The 19,916-nt window shown below is 43.5% G+C and overlaps 1 protein-coding gene and 1 long non-coding RNA gene across 12 annotated transcripts in view; one reads left to right on the forward strand and one right to left on the reverse strand.

Annotated features, from left to right (window-relative positions):
- Nucleotides 1-19,916, forward strand: part of LOC137542039 (uncharacterized) — a 713,380-nt gene that overhangs the window by 54,673 nt on the left and 638,791 nt on the right. For all 8 annotated transcript variants that reach the window (XR_011025333.1, XR_011025337.1, XR_011025331.1 and 5 more), the window contains one exon: nucleotides 9,428-9,545. This is a non-coding gene — a long non-coding RNA (uncharacterized lncRNA). The remainder of the gene's footprint in view (nucleotides 1-9,427; nucleotides 9,546-19,916) is intronic.
- LOC137542037 (CMP-N-acetylneuraminate-beta-galactosamide-alpha-2,3-sialyltransferase 2-like) overlaps nucleotides 1-19,916 on the reverse strand; it is a 126,296-nt gene that overhangs the window by 47,712 nt on the left and 58,668 nt on the right. For 2 of the 4 annotated variants that reach the window (XM_068263640.1, XM_068263642.1), the window contains exon 1: nucleotides 14,815-15,186. The exons of 1 other annotated variant lie outside the window; for it this stretch is intronic. The gene's annotated coding sequence lies outside the window, so the exon portion shown is untranslated. Of the gene's footprint in view, nucleotides 1-14,814; nucleotides 15,187-17,168; nucleotides 17,309-19,916 lie in introns of those variants that run through there. One more of the 4 variants, XM_068263643.1, reaches the window with a different exon arrangement.

The following is a 19,916-nucleotide window of genomic DNA, read 5'->3' on the forward strand; positions in this document are numbered from 1 at the left end:
TAGGAGAAGCAGGACCGGTTGTAGACTGTTTGCTGCCTGAGGAAAACTTGTGAGGATGCGCCATCCCCCCCCCCCCCCCCCCCCCCAACTGATTTGGAATGATTGCACAGCACCTGACAATTTACTCTGCTTCAATTAATGTTCTCACATGATATGCTGCAGCTCAGCACACCAGCACACATTGGCTGGCAGTGAGGGCTGGTGCACACCAGAGCGGTTCTGGAGCCCTTTTTAAAACGCTTGCAGGGGGAAAACTGCTTGGCTAATGAAAGTGAATGGGATGGTGCATAGCCCAAAATCTGTCAGTAATGTCAGATTTCTACTACCTACTGTAAGTGACAGCAACATAGGAGAGAAGTAATGTATGCCACATTTTACTCTGGAAGATATGTACTTCTTATTTGTATGTGTTTTAAATTTTAAAATTTTCACGACAGTTCCTCTTTTAGGATTACCTCAGTCCAAATGTATGAGGTTACCATGCTTGGGGCTGCTTCTGTGTCCCCACAAACTGTGTGGCCCCTCAGCTTCGCTGGCCTCCCCTTCCATGTTGGGGCTATGCCTCCTATTCAAAGCTCCAAAAGTCAGTCAAGGTCACATGTTCTGTCTACTCTGCACTCTGGCCTGCAAAAGCTGAGGGGTCACAGAGTTTATGGAGGCACTAAAGAAGCCCCAGGTATGACTATCTACCTCTAATCTTGATTCAGTTCAGGTGTGCTTTAGAGACAAAACAAACCTTCAGCCATGAGACTTAAAGGATACCCGAGGTGACATGTGACATGATGAGATAGACATGGGTATGTACAGTGACTAGCACATTAATAACTATGCTGTGTTCCTTTTTGTTCTTTCTCTGCCTGAAAGAGTTAAATATCAGGTATGTAAGTGGCTGACGCAGTCCTGACTCAGACAGGAAGTGACTACAGGGTGACCCTCACTGATAAGAAATTCCAACTATAAAACACTTTCCAAGCAGAAAATGGATTCTGAGAGCAGGAAAGAGATAAAGGGTCAATAGTTCATAGATTTTGGCAAACTTCAGTGAATGTGTCATTGAGCAAAAACAATAACATAGTTAAAACTTAAATAGTAGATTTAAACATAAAATAAAACTGTGGAATGTCTTAAAAAGTCATTTTTAGGAGAAAGAAGATAGATACAATGGTTTATTTCATTCGTTTATTTTGGCTTTGGGTGTCCTTAAGGCCCCATTCACACTTAAAAGCACATAAGTGATTACCGCCGCCGTTTTGCGGGAGTGATTTTTCCACGATTACACACGGAAAAATCACTGGACTCTGCTGCGATTTTTCCGCGATCGTGTTTAGCACTTCTATAGCACTGAAACGCGATCACCGGGAATTCGCCTGGAAATGGTGCAGGCTATGCGTTTGCATTTGCCAATTTGCATTAATCGCCGGCGATTTGTGCAAATCGCCCAAGTAAGAACGGGCCCCATAGGGTTTAAAGAGACTCTGTAACAAAATTGTCATCCTTTTTTCTACTATCCTACAAGTTCCTAAACCTATTCTAATGTGCTCTGGCTTACTGCAGCACTTTCTACTATCATCGTCTCTGTAATAAATCAACTTATCTTTCCCCTGTCGGATTTGTCGCCCTGTGTCTGAAAGGCTGCCAACTCTTCAGTGTTGTTGATCTGTTATGCACCCCCCCCCCCCTCCATGCCCCCTCTATGCACACTCCCGTGTGTTGTTTACATTAGGCAGCCTCTCTGCTCTCTTGTCAGTGAGAGAAGAGAGCTGCCTTTTACAAGCTGGATAAATCATCCTCTGTAATTCCTCAGTATGTGACAGCCCAGCTCCTTTTAAAGCCTAACAGACACTTGCAGAGCTGTCTGCAGGAAGAAACAATCAGCCTGTCACTCTTCAGTGGATGAGAGCTGCAGGGGGAAAGAAACACACAAATGATCTCTTGAGATTCAAAAGGAAGGCTGTATACAGCCTGCTTGTGTATGGATGTATTTTCTATGTGTGGACATGCTGTACATCAACCTACTTCCGGGTTTGGTGGCCATTTTGTTTGTTTATAAACACACTTTTTAAAACAGTTTTTGACTACTTTTAATGTGGGGGAGTGGCGAAATTGTGACAAAGGGGAATAGCAGATGTCCCCTAACGCACCACTATGTTTACTTTTGTGCGATTTTAACAATACAGATTCTCTTTAATAGCACTAGCACTTTAAAAAGTGCAGTATGACAAAACTTCATACTGCCCCTACGCAGTAAGCAACTGGAGACGCAAGCGGGAACTAGGACGTTCACAGCCGCAGTTGCATTCGTCTAGTTAGAAGAATAATTGAATGGTGTCGGCAGCGGGGAACGGAGGATCATAGAGGACGGCGCAGGCACATAACAAATGCACAGGGGCCGGTAGAAGCCCCAGGTAAGTGTCCGTTTTTGTTTAAAAAAAAAAAACCTCACAGAACCCCTTTAAACCATTAAAGAGGCACTGTAGTGTCAATATATAGTAGATTGCAGTAATTTATTCAGGATACCCACTTTCATGGTAATTTTCCTGGTTTCAGCATTAGAAACACTTCTTATATATAAATATTGCTATATATAGATTGAGGTTAAGCATAGGCTGTGTAGCTTGCCCTCCCCCCTCCCCCGACTAAATCATTTTTAAATTAATATTAAAAAAAAAAAAAAACTTCACTACAGTTCCTGTTCAACATCTGCATAATGAATGTGTATTATCTAGACAGCAACTGGATTACCTGTGCTTTTCCTGTTTGTCCTGTGGAGGCTACCTTTATTTATGCCTTGTGGCTACAGATACAGGAGTACAGTAGTATTTACGCCAGGTGTGAACAGTTATGTACTTGGCTTTTTCCAGCTCTTGCGTACCCTGGAGGTTTGGCCGCCTTCCACAATTAGACAGGTGCATGTTGTGAGGAGCGGGCCTGCCTGTATTTGTGCAGCTTAGCTGTCAGAATAGGCCACTGTCTAATTAATTCATTTTTTTTCTCGGAACTTTGCTCAGTTGTTAAAATCTGCAGCAAACACCACAGATGCCACAAGGAACATGCAGCTCCTATTCACAGAGCTCTCTTCAGATTTAGCTTATAAATAATGCAATACGGAAAAGCAGAGAATTTTTGGTGTGCGTAATATTTAAAGAGCAGTACCTGCCAATCAGATCAAAAGCACAGCAGAAATGTACACTATACAGGGAGTCACCAAGTTGCGCAAGATACAAAGGATCCGTCCACGTGAATATCCTGCCGAAACCGTCATGTCCTGAGAGGAGGAAGGAGCAGCTTTAGCTCCCCCATGTCTCGGTGTGCGCCGCCTTACTGCGCTCCCCTAGCCCAGAGTGTAATGCAGAGTATAGCAGAAGCAGTGCTTCTCTCACCTACCAGCCAGAGTCCAGAGCTGTGCACTGTGCTAACAGTGGTGTAGTGGTTAGCACCCTCGCCTTGTAGCGCTGGGTCCCTGGGTTCAAATCCCAACCAGGGAACTATTTGCATGGAGTTTGTATGTTCTCCCCGTATCTGTGTAGGTTTGCTCAGGGCAATACGGTTTCCTCCCACATCCCAAAACCATACAGATAATTTCAGTGGCTGGATAGTGTAATGGTTAAGGGCTCTGCTGCTGACACTGTTCAGTAAGCCAGCACCTATTCAGTAGAAGACCTTGGGCAAGACTCCCTAACACTGCTACTGCCTATAGAGCACACCCTAGTGGCTGCAGCTCTGACGCTTTGTGTCCTCCGCGAGAAAAGCACAATATAAGTGTTCTGTGTCTATCTCACCCTCACCCTTCTCTAGTGCCCGGCATCTCCAATTGCATGTCACGCGATTATACGCTATTGGAGGGGAAAATATCATTGGTTAAACGAATCTAGGTCCAGAAGACAATGGAAACATTGCTATAAGGCTACTTTTTGTGTTCTGTTCTTTCATCCTCTTTCTGGGAAACTTCTTCAGTTCTAATGAGGTGCGAGAAATTCCCTGACTTATCTAGATAAGCTTTTCCAAACTTTGTCTATAACAAACGCGAGTTAGCAGGATAAGTGCAGGTCCACTACGATATGCTATTGTCAGTGTCTGTACCATTTTCCCATCGCCTGCTGCTTTTTGTAGCACTGCTGATCATCACCTAAGGCCTCTTTGGGCTCAGCAAGCAGTTACCAGGTAGCCGGGAGCAGTTGTGAGAGTTTGAGAGGCATTTCACTGCCTACTAACGGTCCGTGGAAAAGAGGCCTAAAGATGCATACAGTTCCAAATTGATGCAAATATTATGCTAATTTTACTCACCAATTATTCAGCTTGAAAATAAACCAATCAAATGCAACAGGTTGGTTTTCTCACACAAACATAAGGTATTTTTTCTATATTCTCCAGTGGCTTCCCAGATCATCCTTGACCCCACCACTGCTGGCCCTAGACCCTCTTCTTGTTTGCTGCCTCGTTCCCCTTCCATGTATGGCAGCTCTCTTGTACGCAGAGGGGAGTGAGGCCACAAGAACATATCCTACAAACCCTTGTTGGATATGTTCAGAAGGACCCTGCATGGGAATGGTGGGGCTTAAAGAGACTATGGCCTCAATTCACTAAACTTATCTCCTGTCTTTAATAACTCTTCTAGAGTTGTTACCATGGTGATAAGGCATGTAGTATTCAGGAAACATTTTACCTCAGGCAAGCCTAAAGTTAACTTTTCTGTCTTTAAATTAACTCTCCAATCCTTAAAATAACTCCAGAGTTAAAGACAGGCTGTTAATTAGCTGCATGTGAAAATAACTACAGAGGAGGTAAATTAACTACAGAGGAGGTAACTTAAAGAGGAGCTGTTAGGTATAAGGTCTCAGAGAAAATAAACACATATATCAGTAGCTAAAGATTGGCTGTACTTACATTACATATGCATTTCACAGTCCACGTTTGTACTTCACAGAATTTTTATATAGTATATGCAGAGATTGATGCTCCTGACAGCTCATGGCAGGTTCCATGTTTTTCTGTCTTCTATGAAGCCAATTGTGTCGTCATGTCCTGCCTGTTTCCTGATCACAGAAAAGCTCGTACTGAATAACACAGTGTGCAGTGAATATTAATTAGCCATGTGGCTAGGAACAATAGCTGACTCCTGCAGTGTACTCTGCCCGGAGATTTATCAGTGCTACGCGCTGGACTGATTACAAGCTGCTGTAACGTCTCATTAGCAGCCGAGGGGAGGGCCCCAGAATGCTTTGCAGTATAGTATGCGGCTTGCGTCTGCTTGGGAATAACAGCTTTGCTGATAAGCACACATCAAAGGTAAGAGAGATTTTTATCTTCACTAATGCCTTTTTGGCTTCCTTCTAAACTGTTTAACACAGGAGAATAGAGGTTTAAATTAGCTTCTGCAGCCTGACAGTTACTCTTTAAGGAATGAAGAGGTAAGATAACTCTCTCACGTGTGTAGGTAAGTTTACTCTTGCCTTATTATCTCTAGCATGATCTTAGTGAATTGAGGCCTATGTCCGATATGCAATTCACGTTTTCTCCTGAGTTTTCTCCTAGGTGATATTTTTAAACTTGCCTTTAAAATGCTTTTTAAGCCACCAAAAAGCAAGAAAATACTCAAAATAGTCTTGATACTACTTTTTTACCTACTTTTGGGTACCTTCTCAGTTATAAAGTGCTGGCAGGTTATTATAAATAGAAGATGAAAAATTATCTCCTGGGAGAAAAAGCAGGAGGAAAAGTCAATTGCATATGAGCCTCAGAGTCAAAGCTCCCCTAGGGCAAGAACTGAATAATGTCCTGTAAAGTCCCTAGAAGTACTTGCAAACCAGTTTTATGTAACAACTGCAAAAATGTAAAGAGCAATGGCAGAAAACCCATAAAGTCAATCAGAGAAATACAACTGCCATGCTTGGATCATCCTAGCCCTGCTAAAATGAGACACTCCACGTACCTTAACCTGATCTCACCTTCATTAAATCCAATGCAATCAGATCAGCCTGACTTCCCAGCAGGCTAACAGGATTCTGTGCTAAGCCAATCTATTCATGGTCCAGCGGGAAGCTCCAAGATGTGCTAACCTAAACTATCCCCCTATTTACTTTACTTTTAAACCTCTGAATACTGCTTTCTTACCTTCTTCTTCTTATTATTATTGCTATTATTATGATTTTTTATTTGTATAGTTCCAACATATTCTGTAGAATAATATTCTTTCCCATATTGCAGAAAACAACAGGGGAGGGGTGTAACTACAAATCATGCCCCCCACCTCAAAAAAACCCTTCCCAACACATTTTCTCAGTCACCTTTTGGTGACTCCAATGGCCTGGGGGGCACATCTGCTATAGGTCAGTTAACAAGTTTGATCACCAGGGGGGAGGGGATTAGTGTAACAGCAGTGGCACTGAAAAATGAACCGGTCATAGCCGGACAATGCATTCTCCCCCGTAGTGGCCTGCTGTTCCCCTCCCTCCTCCCCCCTCCCTCTTGTGCAGAGGAGTGTTGTTATATTTATATTTACCTAGTCTGTTGCATGTTTCTCCCTGGGGTTGTGTGCTCTATGCTGCCACTCTGAGCCTCCTGGTGACATGACATGCATCAGGAGCCTGAGGATGTTAGCAAGCAGCACGAGTTTGCATTGTATATGTGAGGGTGCAGGCTAGTGTTGTACCTTTTTTCTGGTGGAACTCTATAGACATCAGGGCTGTGGAGTCGGAGTCGAGGAGTCCAAGCAATTTTGGGTACCTGGAGTCGGAATCGACCTGATGAGTCGGAGATGGATGATTTTTTAAAGAAATCGATAGCCTTTGTAAAAATTAGACTAAGGAGTCGAGGAATCACAATCGAGGAGTCAGAGTCAAAGCAATTTTGGGTACCTGGAGTTGGAGTCAGTGGTTTCATAAACTGAGGAGTCTGAGTCGGATGATTTTTTCTAGCGACTCCACAGCCCTGATGGACATACAGTATGTCTTTTTTCAACCCAAATAACTATGTAACAGATGGAGGAGGAGACCAGATGCAACCTGGACCTGGTAAATATAACAACACTTCCAGAGCTTACTCTTCACAAGAGGAAGGGGAAGGAAAGGACCTGCCTTCCCCCCAGGGCTATTGTTACACAACTTGTGGCCAGTGTGAATCCCCCCATAACGAATGGACCTCGGTATTGCAGAGTGGGAGAGTAGGTGGTCGGGAGCCTCCCACAGCTATCCCACTATAGTTAGGACCCAGATAGACACTGTATATTAAAATTGACTTTTGGAAGCTTTTTCAAGACCCCTTTTGCATTATGTGTCAAAGGAAAACACTTGTTCTTGAAGTTGTAATCTCTGCTTAGGCCTGGTTCACACTTTCATTGGCCAATCATTTACCAATTTTACCACATCCACGTAGTATGAGGGTTAATAAATATTGTTCTCTGGTTGAACTCGATGGACGTATGTCTTTTTTCAACCAAAATAACTATGTAACAACTATGAGCAGCTTGTGTAGGTAAACCCTCATACTACATGGTGGTAAAATTGGTTATTGATTGGTCAATCATAATTGAAAGTGTGTACCAGGCTTTACCCTCACTTATTCAAATAGGTCAGTCGACTAACGTGCTAGATAGAGTGTATAAAACTATTGTAGCTAATATGATGAAAAGTTATAAATTACAAATATTATTCCTACTGAATGACACATCACAACAGGCAAGCAAGGTTGCGGCAAAGTGGAACATTTTCACCTGTAATGGAATCCATCTTAAATGGAATTTTACATTTTTTATGTATTATGCTTTGGCCTAAAATTAGATTTTGAGTTATTTTCTTCTTATGAATATTTCATAATACTTGGAGTAGTCGGCAGGTGCAGCTCCAGGCTATCTGTCACACTCGGCAGCAGAGTGTTACTGCTGTGTGATTAGTATCGCAGTGCCCAGCCTGCAGTCCTGGTCCCTCAGTGCCTACTCTGCAGCCTCTAGACTATTTGGCCCTCAAGAAAAAATGTCAGTTCCTACCTGTCACAGCATTATACAGCTTACTCAAAACCTCACTACACACATACAACGATCGTTCGTTGTGAACGATGAACTAACTTTTAATTGACGAAAGAACGACCTAAGTAAAGTTAGCTTTTAAAGGTGTGTAACGTTCTGATTGTTAGAACGAACGTTACATCACGTAAAGCAACTATTGCGCTTGCGCATAAAAATGAAAAGTTCCATGGAGAAATAGTGAAATGCGTATGTCAAGCCTAGTACGAACGATAGTTTTCCAAAAGCGAGATTAAAAATCACTTTTTACCTTATATTCAACATGGGCATGTTTGCCCCTGCTAAAACGCCGCGATCCCACGGCAGAACGAGGGGTCTTTACCCCCCTAATCCTCTCCGTGGTGCCCGGGGAAGGCTTCCTGTTGAGGCAGAGCTAATGGCTGTAGCTCTGCCTCTCATCGCGTCTATCAGCGCTGATCGCCTCCTCTCCCCGCCCCTCCCAGCCTTCCTTCACTGAGAGGGGCGGGGGAGAGGCGGAGATCCGCCGGTTGATGGACGCGCATGGAGGCAGAGCTGCGGCTCATAGCTCTGCCTCCATGAGCAGCAAAATCCACGACCAAGAAAGTCATGGATTTTGCAGGGGGGGGATTTGGGGGGTAAAGACCCCTCGTTCTGCCACGGGATAGCTGCGTTTTAGCAGGGGCAAACATGCCCATGTTGAATATAAGGTAAAAAGCATTTTTAATCTCGCTTCAGAGTCTCTTTAAATGACTTAACTTTGTACAGCGCCACGGAATATGTTGGCGCTTTATAAATCAATAATAATAATAATAATAACTCCTGATTTATATCTCCTTAACTGACTTAACTCATTATTTAGCTCTCCTTATCCAACTTAACTCATGATTTAGCTCTCCTTAAAGGAGTTATCAGGGAAAATACTCAAAATGAGCTTTACTCACCTGGGGCTTTCTCCAGCCCCTTGCAGCCGACTGTCCCAAGCCGACCGCTCCGCTCCCCGACGCTGTCCCGGTCTCCGTGCTTGGTATTCAGGCCGACCGCGGGGTCGGCCTTACTGCGGCTGCGCGAATCACTGCTGTCAATCATGGCCACGTGGGCCGCGGCGAACTGCGCAGGCGCAGTAAACTTCTGAGCGGAGCGGTCAGCGTGGGACAGTCTGCTGCAAGGGGCTGGAGAAAGCCCCAGGTGAGTAAAGCTCATTTCGAGTATTTTCCTTGATAACTCCTTTAACTGACTTAGCTCATGGTATAACTCTCCTTAACTGACTTAAATTATGGTTTAGCTCTCCTTATCTACAGTATTTATCTCATAAAGTATCTATCCTTATTTGTTTATCACATGCATTAGCACTCCTTACAGTTAAGGTGAAAAATAAGTAACCTTTGTGAATCAACCCCTATGTTTATTTTTATTTTATGTTTATTTATTTCTTCTATTTCTTATTTGCAGTGTACCAAGCGATGCATTCAGACCTATACCTTCAGTCATGAGCTGTGCAACCCATGACTACCAGGAGGTAGGACTATACAGTTGAGCGACTAAAGGTGGATGGGAGCCACAGTCCAAGGTATGTGAGGGAAACAAAATAGAGAAAAAGATGAGAAGATTAGGGATGGTCAAAGAGATACAAATCATTTCGAATTGATGCAGGATTATACAAATATTGTATGGAAATGTATGCAACCTGAAAATGGACCAATCAGATTTTACCTCAGTAGGATTTGATTGGTTCATGTTCAAGCTGCATACATTTGCATACAAAATTTGCATAATGCTGCATCATCTCAAAATTATTTGCATCTCATTAACCATCCCTAAGATTATTAACAAAAAAAACCCCCAAACATATACAGTATATGAGACACAACCTACCAACACTGTGCATAAGCACAACTCAGTACCCGGCAATGTTGTTCTTGATTACTTAGGACTTGACTGAATATTTTGCACGATCGGACACAACGGGGGAGTGATGATAGATCAACGTGCCATAGCGTTGCAACACAGCATTTCCATACATTCTCAATAGATTTAATAATGAAAAATCTATTAACCGTTTCAGCCAGCGGGAATTTTTCACCTTATGCATCGGAGCAATTTTCACCTCCCATTCATTCGCTAATAACTTTATCACTACTTATCACAATTTATTAATCTATATCTTGTTTTTTCCGCCACTAATTAGGCTTTCCATGGGTGGTACATTTTGCTAAGAGCCACTTTACCGTAAATGCATTTTAACAGGATTAATAAGAAAAAAATGGAAAAAAAATCATTATTTCTCAGTTTTCGGCCATTATAGCTTTAAAATAATCCACGCTACCATAATTAAAACCTATGTATTTTATTTGCCCATATGTCTCGGTTATTATACCATTCAAATTTTGTCCCTATCACAATGTATGGCGCAAATATTTTATTTGGAAATAAAGGTGCATTGTTTCCGTTTTGCGTCCATCACTATTTACAAGCTTATAATTTAAAAAATGTTTGTAGTATACCCCCTTCAAATGCATATTTAAAAAAGTTCAGACCCTTAGGTAACTATTTATGTCTTTTATTTATTTTTGTAATTATAATTTTTTTTTTTCTATTAAAAATTTTATTTGGGGAATATTTTAGTGTGGGACAAACAGTAAATTTTTAATGTTGCTTTATGTGTAAATTGTAATGTAAAAAATGTGTTGATGTAGTTTTACTATTTGGCCACAAGATGGCCACCTTCATTTTTGTTTACCCTCCTTGTACTTCTTGCTAAGCGGAAGTACAAGGGGGATGCGGAAATCTGCCCGGGCAGAAGAACTGAAGCCTCACAGGTGAGCGCTTCGGTTTTTCTGCGGGGGAAAGGGATCGGTGATCGGAAACCATGTTCCCTTTCACTGATCCCAGGGCTACCGGGGGACACAACGGGGATGCGGGGGCGCGCCCGGGATCGCGGGCGGGAGCGCGCCCAAGCGCGGGAGCGCTGCAGAGCTACCGCCCGGACGTGAGCTTCACGTCCGGGCGGCGGAAATGGTTAAAAAACTGTGTGCAGAGTGTGTGTGTGGGGGGGATTCCATCCCTCTCTGATCAGATTCAGATCAGAGAGGGGTTGGTCTGTTTGCCACATTGGATGGCTATCTATACGTGCATGAATCAGAGAGGGGTTGGTCTTTTTGCCCCACTGGTTGGCTATCTATACGTGCACCAATCAGAGAGGGGTTGGCCTTTTTGCCCCACTGGTTGGCTATCTATACGTGCACCAATCAGAGAGGGGTTGGTCTGTATGCCACATTGGATGTCTATCTATAAGCAGAGACGGATCTAGACCAAGTTGCCCCAAGTTGCGCCTGGGGCAAGGTCAGGTTTTGGCGCCTAAACTGCCATTCCCCATCCACATTTTGCCGCCTTTTTAAGAATTTAACAAACTGCGCCTGGGGCAAGAGACCCGCTTGCCCCCCCCTAGATCCGTCCCTGTCTATAAGTGCACCAATCAGAGAGGAGTTGGTCTGATTGCCCTATTGGGTGGCTATGTATACTTGTACCTTAAGATTCACCAACCATCCTTGCACCCCACACCAAAACATCATTGATTATCTCCGGCATAGTCAATCAGGGGGGCAGCTTCCTATTGGTTTTTACAAGAAGATGTTTATGACTGCCTTATCTTTAATCATCATTACTCCTAGTAGCCAATCCTGTGAAACCATTTGGGGGGAGGAGTTAGTGGTCACCTTGGCGATACAGCTTAGTATTACTTCAAATTCATCACACACTATTTTCCTGTTCAGTACTGTAGACATCGGGCCTGACTGACTTTTTCTCCTAGGAGAGCATTTTTCATCTTCTGAATAAAATAACTTTTCAGCACTCTGCAATTGAAAAAGTAGGTGAGAAAAGTGCTGTCAAAATTATTTTTCTTGCTTGCTGGTGGCCTAAAAGGCATTTTATTGATGTGAACTATCACCTAGAAGAAAACTTTGGAGAAAAAGTGAATTGTATCAGGCTCTTCATCTTTCTTTATGAGGTGATGCAGGGGACATCTGGACAGATAATGCTCTTGTGTAACCTTCTTTCTTTTTTTTCTTGTCACAAGATGTGATTGTAGAAGGTGTGATATTCTAGCTTTTATTCCCAGAGCTCTCTTGTCCTTGTTTCTCTTTACTAGCCTCATGCCATTCTGTGATAATAGATCTCAGGCATTTGAAGCTTGCCACTCTTTTATTCTCTTCATTTTTATCAATAAAGAGGCTCTCAATGTGTGTCGCTGCAACGTGTCAGTACCAGGTATTCAGTTTCTCCAGTATTATTGCCAATACAAGCTCATGCACCTTGGATGTGTCAGTGACAATGCAACGTATATGTTACGGCCAGAATCCGAAGTCTGGCCACTTCGGGTTCTGGCCGGTCAAAATGCATTTAGTGGCCGTCACTGCGGCCAAATGTATCAGATGGGGGTAATTGAATTGATTCCTCTGGCAGCAATGTTAGATGAAGCCACCTCTTCAGCTCTGCTTCCTCCCCCTGCCCCTCTCCTATGCAACTTTGGCAGCCGGGGTACGCGTGCCCCCCAGACTCGTTCGTAGCGGCAGCTAATCCTGCCGTTCGTTCCTGCAGAGCGTGTGCTGGCAGAAACAGTGTCTACAGCCTTCCTGCTCAGCTTCCCTGCCGCGGCGAACGACTCTGGGGGCCACGCGTGTCTACCGGCTGCCAAAGTTGCATATAAGAGGGGCAGGGGGAGGCAGAGCTGAAGGGGCGGCTTCCTCTGATCACATTGCCACCAGAGGAATCAGTTTAATGACCCTCATCGGATACATTTGGCCGCAGCGAGACGGCCACTAAATGCATTTATGCGGCTGGGAATCTTTTTATTTCTACCACTGGCCACTTCGCGTTTTGACCGGCCAGAACCCGAAATGGCCAGACTTCTGGCCGTAACATATATACTAAATGGCATACAGCTGGGAGCTTCAGACTTGGAGAAAGACTTGGGTATGCTGGTTGATAAGTTAAGCAGCTGTGTTTAAAGGGAACCCAAACTGAGAAGGATATAGATTTTTCCTTTTAAAACAATACCAGTTGCCTGACTCTCCTGCTGATCCTGTGTCTCTAATGCTTTCAGCCACAGCCCCTCAACAAGCATGCAGATCAGGTGCTCTGACTGACGTCAGACTAGATTAGCTGCATGCTTGTTTCAGGTCTGATTTAACCACTACTGCAGTGAAAGAGATCAGCAGGACTGCCAGGCAACTGGTATGGTTTAAAAGGAAACATCCATATCCCTCTCAGTTTAGGTTCCCTTTAAAGGACAACTGAAGTGAGAGGGATGTGGAGGCTGCCATATTTATACCCTTTTAAGCAATACCATTATTATTATTAAGTGGGTAAAACCAGAAAAACTATTTTGCTAGATTTTTGACTAGGACACTATTAAAGACATTTTAGGCACACTTACAAGACACTGGACGTGAGAGGGATATGGAGGCTGACGTATTAATTTTTTTTTTAAAGTGGACCTGAACACTTGCACAGGACAGAAGGAAAACGTAAGAGAAATGCACCATGTATGTATTTAGAGAGTTTAGCCTGTCTAATGCCGCCTTATCTGCGACTAATCACAACTGTAATTCGATCTCTCGGCTGTGTCAGCTCAGGAATCTCAGCAGTCCTTCGCAGAGCAGCTAATTTGTAAACACAGGATGTTAGCCCTATGTCTGCTTCCATGAAAGCAGGAAATGGGCACGGCAGATTTATTGCAGGATTTGTATCAGCAGTAACAAAGGAATGTTTTTATTTAAAGGTTATTATGCTGTTGCTTATCTTTTAGAGCAGAGAGGAAATTCTGAGTTCAGGTCCGCATTAAAGAGTGCACATTGCCTGGCTGTCCTGCTGATCCTCTGCCTCTAATACTTTTAGCTATAAACCCATAAAAAGCATGCAGATCAGATGTGTGACTGTAGATTAGATTACACGCCTGAAACAAGCATGCAGCAAATCCAGTCAAACTTCATTCACACAGCTGATCTGCATGCTTGATTCAGGTGTGCCATTCAGACAGTACTGATGCCAAAAAGATCATCAGAACTGTCAGGCAACTGGTATGGTTTAAATGGAACTAAACATAGCAGCCTCTATATACCGTACCTCTCACTTTAGGTGTCCTTTAAGTACAAGTAAGTAAACTAACATGTGAACGTATACTCAGCTGGACTCAGACATGTCCTCTGTCTGAAGTTCCTCTTGCCAAAACAACACAGCTTTCCTTGTAAACTAAATATCGATTTAAGAAAAGAGAGAGTTCTGCTTGTCTGTGAAACCGACTCCGAATAGGAGGACTGAGGCAGGGGTCACACTTGTCGGCTTTCGTGCGCATTTTCTGCACAGAAAAACGGTTTTCAACTGAGAACTCATGTTAATCAATGAGCTAGGTCACACTTGAATGCAGATTTCACACGCAGAAAAAAAACTGACATCTTACGCAATTTGTCAGTTTTCTCTATAAATTACATTAGCTGTTGTAAGGTAGAGGTCACATTTGTCTTTCAGTTTTCTGAAAAGTATAGAAACTGAAAGACAAGTGTGACCCCTGCCTGAAAGTTTCAATAACGTACAGAGGAGAGCCAGAGAGGCTGTATAGTGGCAAATGGAAGATATGTATCACACTGACAAGCTCTTTGTAAGCATTGCCAAAAAAGGCCTGTATAAGACAATGCAGGCTGTATTCATAGCTGCTCAGCGACTTGCTGCCACTTGTAGGAAAGGGGTTAAACTATCTCCGCGTACATCTACAGAGGGCATGTTTCAGCAGGAAGCCACCAAATCCATTGTAATCATCCCAAGAACAAATAAGAACCAACCTGCTTTCTCTCCAAGGGTATCGCCTACATCTGTCTCCGCAGCTGCAGCGTGTGCGGCTCAGGACTGAAGCCTCGCCTGTGAGAGTCCCTGAACGATGCACAGCGGCGATGATTCCAAAGCCACCTTACGCCTTGTGTGACAGCTTTATTTACAGATTTGCCAGGAAGAAGGAGATGCTACGTCTTGCCTTCTTCTGAAGAATGCGCAGCCTGAGGGAGCCAAAACGCAGAAACCTGATCATAGGCTTCTCATCTCAACTTGTGTCGTAATAGGGGGAAGCCTTGTGCCAGATGAGGAGGAATTACAGGCTGCCAGCTAACAGAGAGAGAGGAAGCAAAACACAGCAATGTGTGTCTGACTGTGCCTGACTGTAGAACAAGGCTGCTGTGCCTGCCTGGCTGGGGCGCCGACAGTTAAAGCACATGGTTAAAGTAGAACCCCGCCTTTGAAAGATTTGATACTATCAAGGAAGGTGAATCAGCACTTTATGCATATTATTTATAGTTGCATAGGAGTTGATTCACAAAGCTTTTCTCTTGAATTATCTCACCTTACTTATTTTTCCTCTTATAGGGAGAAGCTAATTCACCAGATAGGGCTGGTTTACACTTTGAGCTTTTTTTAATTTTTTTTTTAAAAGCACTTGTGTAATGACATCCTATGTGAGTCATTGGCCAAACAAAACTGAATGTGTATAGACCTCAATGCTGGGTACACACGTTACGTTTTTTCGTGCGATTTTGCTACACCATCCTTTTTTCGGCACAATTCCACTCTCAATTTTGTGCTTGATTCTCTTATCTTCATTCGTGTTTCTTATCTTTTTTCATTCACCGCTATGAGAAATCGAGCGCGGAAACGTAAGGTGTGTACCAGCATAAGGGTGCATGCACACATGCAATTTTGATTGGCCAATCACTGACCATTTTTTCCCTCCTCCATGTAGTATGAGGGCCATCAGATTTAGAATTTCATGAACAGATTCTGCAGGTAAGCTCACATACTGCATGGAAGTGGTAAAATCTGCCAATCATTGGCCAATCAAAATTGCATTTGTGTACCAAGCTTTAGGAGTCAAGAGGATAGACTAAAGCCTGGTACACACCTTCCAATTACTAACCAATTTTACGACCTTCAAATAGTTTGAGGGTCAACACTATGGGCAGATTGTGTAGGCCAGGGGTAGGGAACCTATGGCTCGGGAGCCAGATGTGGCTCTATTGATGGCTACATCTGGCTCACAGACAAATCGGTAGGGTTGATTCACTAAGCTACACTGCTCAAGCAGCACAGCTTAGTGCGGCAGAGCAAATAACATTTTCAAAGTAGGCACGCTACTGCTGTAGCATGCACTACTAACTTACTCACACTCCCCCCAAAACTAACAGCTGCTCCAATTGTCCCACCCTGGACCCTGTCAGGTCCAGTGACTTTGCAGGTTGAGATCCCTGCACTTTGATTGGCCCAATAGGCTTTCTGTCACTTGACAGGCAGCCTATTGGGACAAAGTGCGGGATCTCTTCCTACAAAGTGAATCAACCCCCAAGTCAGCTAGCTAATTGTACAAGTTGTTAGTCTGTATTTCTCCTGTCTGGCTCTCTGGGAAATTGCTGATGTTGCTGAAACCCAAGAGAAGCTGAAGATGTGTCTGACACTTCCCCTGCTGGCGGATGAACTGTATACACTTCACCATGGTAACAGGGATAGCCCTTTGCTGCACATGCACACTGTGCCAGTTTGAAACATATTGTATGGCTCTCATGGAAATACATTTTAAAATATGTGGCTTTTGTGGCTCTCTCAGCCAAAAAGGTTCCTGACCCCTGGTGTAGGCAAACCCTCATATTACATGGAGGTGGTAAATTTGGTCAGTGATTGGCCAATAATTATTGAAAGTGTGTACCAGGCTTTAGACCTTAAAGGATAACTGAGGCAACAAAATAAATCTATCTTTACTTACCTGGGGCTTCTTCCAGTCACGTGTGTCCCTCGCCGCAGCTCTGGTGTTCTCTCAGGTCCCGCTGGCAGCTTCTGAAGTATTACCATCCCCCAATGGGTTGGTGTCATCTGCACATGTGCATGCGCCCAAGCCACCGGGATTGCTCGACCAATGATGTGTACGCTTTCTTTTCAGATCGACAGGGAATTTCCCGTTCAATAATTTCCAGCATGGTCGATCTGCTTCTGATTGAGAAAGGATTGATTTTGTGATCAGTAGCGCACAAAATCTATCCCTTTCTTGATCAAGAGCAGAACGGACATGCTGGAAGTTACCTGACAGGTGGTGTGCACCAGGCATTAAAGGGAAGGTTCAGGGAGTGGGTAAAAAAAATAAAAATCCATATCCACTTACCTGGGGCTTCCTCCAGCCCGTGGCAGGCAGGAGGTGCCCTCGCTGCCGCTCCGGAGGCTCCCGGTCGTCTCCGGTCCCAGAGCCTTCCCTCTCCTTAGGTAAATATCTTTTTTTTTTTTGCCACTACCATTCCCATTGACCTAAAATGGGGGAAAGTTAGTGTTAAAATAGAGTACAGAGCAGTAATAAGAAATAATATTTCCGAAAAAGTGACTTTGGCAATTACCCAGATACAGCACTGCTTGTAGCCTCCGATTCAGAGCTGATCACCGAAAAAATTTAATGTAACCCCTACCCATCATTCCGAGCAAGGCTAAATGATTTATCAGAGCCTTTTAAGATGTCGATTAGCCAGCACTGCTGGCCAAGGTCATTTTTATTTCCCTCAATAATAAGAAAATGAAGATAAATAAAACAGTGCAATTTGTGACAAAATTGGATGAGAGGCGCCCAAGGTTTTATAACAATGATATGAATATCACAAATTTAGAAATATACAAAAGAGGTGTCAGGCTTGTCTGGTCAATGACTGTATGCCCATATGAGTGACCTAGAGCCCAGGCCGTAACACCTGCACAAACTCCTACCTAGTACAAAACTACAATAACCCTGCAGGTAGATTTAGCATATAGACTGACAGATAGTATCCACCAAACAGAACCAATAGCAACAATACAAAGCAGAGTATCACAATGATATATGGTAGTCACATGAGGCCTGAAGCATGAGGCAATCCAGATGAGAGTCAGATGACTGCAAGCAGGAGTAATGGTATGCAGATCAGAGGCTTTAAAGAGGAGCTGTTAGGTATAAGGTCTCAGAGAAAAAAAACACATATACCAGTAGCTAAATATTGGCTGTACTTACATTACATATGCATTTCACTGTCCACGTTTGGATTTCACAGAATTTTTATATAGTATTTGCAGAGAATGATGCTCCTGACAGCTCATGGCAGGTTCCATGTTTGTCTGTCTCCTATGAAGCCAATTGTGTCGTCATGTCCTCCCTGCTTCCTGATGATTCCACTCACAAAAAAGATCGTAATGGACAACACTACTGTGCAGTGAATATTCATTAGCCATGTGGCTAGGAACAATAGCGGACTCACGCAGTATACTCTGCCCTGTGATTTTTCAGTGCTGTGAGCTGGGCTGCATTACAAGCTGCTGTAATATGAGCCTGTAACTTCTCACTAGCAGCCGAGGGGAGGACCCAAGGTGGGGAGAAGTAGCCCCAGAATGCTTTGCAGTATGTTATGCGGCTTCTCGTCCTTTTAAGAGCTTGGGAATAACAGCCTTGCTGTTCAGCACACATCAAAAGTAAGAGAGATTTTTAACTTCAGTATTGCCTTTTTGGCTTCCTTCTAATCTAAACTGTTTAACACAGGAGAATAGAGGTTTAAATTAGCTTTTGCAGCTTGACAGTTACTCTTTAAAGATAACGTGGTCAGGATTTATCCCTAAAAGAGAAGTTAGGGACAACACTATAAAAACCCTGAATATCCTCCAGTCTGCCCGGCGGAACAACACCCCTTTGATGCTATTATCTACTGATGCTGAGAAAGCGTTTGACCGGGTAGACTGGACATGGATGTTTGAAGTGCTAACACACATAGGGTTTGGGGGAAAAATGATGAATGGCGTTCGGGCCCTCTATTCTGGACCGACGGTGCGGGTAAGGGTTAACGGGCTCCTGTCAGAAGCTCTGCAAATCTCAAATGGAACAAGACAGGGATGCCCGTTCTCTCCCCTTATATTCGCCCTGGCCCTGGAGCTTTTCCTGTGTAAAATTCGTGGAAACATGGATATCTCTGGTTTCTCCCTTGCTGGACAAACTCATAAAATTGCCGCATACGCAGATGATCTGCTATTTTATATCTCCAACCCCTTAATCACGCTCCCAAACCTGTTAAGGGAGTTTGAGACCTTTGGTAAGCTGTCCCTTTTTAAAATTAATATGGATAAATGTGAGGCACTAAACATATTCTTGTCAAATGACACGCAAGACTCCCTAAATGCTAGTTTCCCCTTTCGGTGGAACAAAGATCATATAACCTATCTGGGTACTAAAATCACGCCAAAACTAGAGGATTTATTTAGCAAAAATTTTCCGCCTCTTTTGGATACTTTCATTTCTGACTTGAAAAAGTGGGATAAAGTGCAGTTCTCTTGGATGGGTAGGATAGCAATTCTCAAAATGAACCTTATGCCACGACTACGCTACCTATTTCAAACTCTCCCTATCTCTATATCTACCACATTTTTGAGGAAAGTGCAAAAGATTTTTAATACCTACATCTGGAGGGGTAAACCACCAAGGATAAATAGAAGTGTGTTATTTAGACCTAAATATGCTGGGGGACTAGCACTCCCAGATGTCCAGAAATACTATCAAGCTGCAGTAATTACTAAAGTTGTGGATTGGCATAAACATGGCCATCTTAAACAGTGGGTGGGGGTCGAGCAGTCTCTCACATCTTTTCCTCTGGTGGATCTGCCCTGGTCGGCTCAAAATCCGGTTCCTCTTTGGTCATCCTCAAGCTTAGTACAAACCACTTTGAAAGTGTTCTCGAAAATAAGAGACTTGTCTAGCTTCCCGCCATGGCCGTCTCCATTAATTCCGATCATAAACAATCCAGAATTCCCGAGGGGTTACTTCCTTACTTCTCTTAAATTATGGAGGCGCAACACCCCGCTGAGAGCCAGATACTTCTGTACTACAGGGGAATGGCACTCACTGGATACA

The sequence above is a fragment of the Hyperolius riggenbachi genome, chromosome 12, assembly GCF_040937935.1.
Source record: "Hyperolius riggenbachi isolate aHypRig1 chromosome 12, aHypRig1.pri, whole genome shotgun sequence".
Lineage (NCBI taxonomy): Eukaryota > Metazoa > Chordata > Amphibia > Anura > Hyperoliidae > Hyperolius > Hyperolius riggenbachi.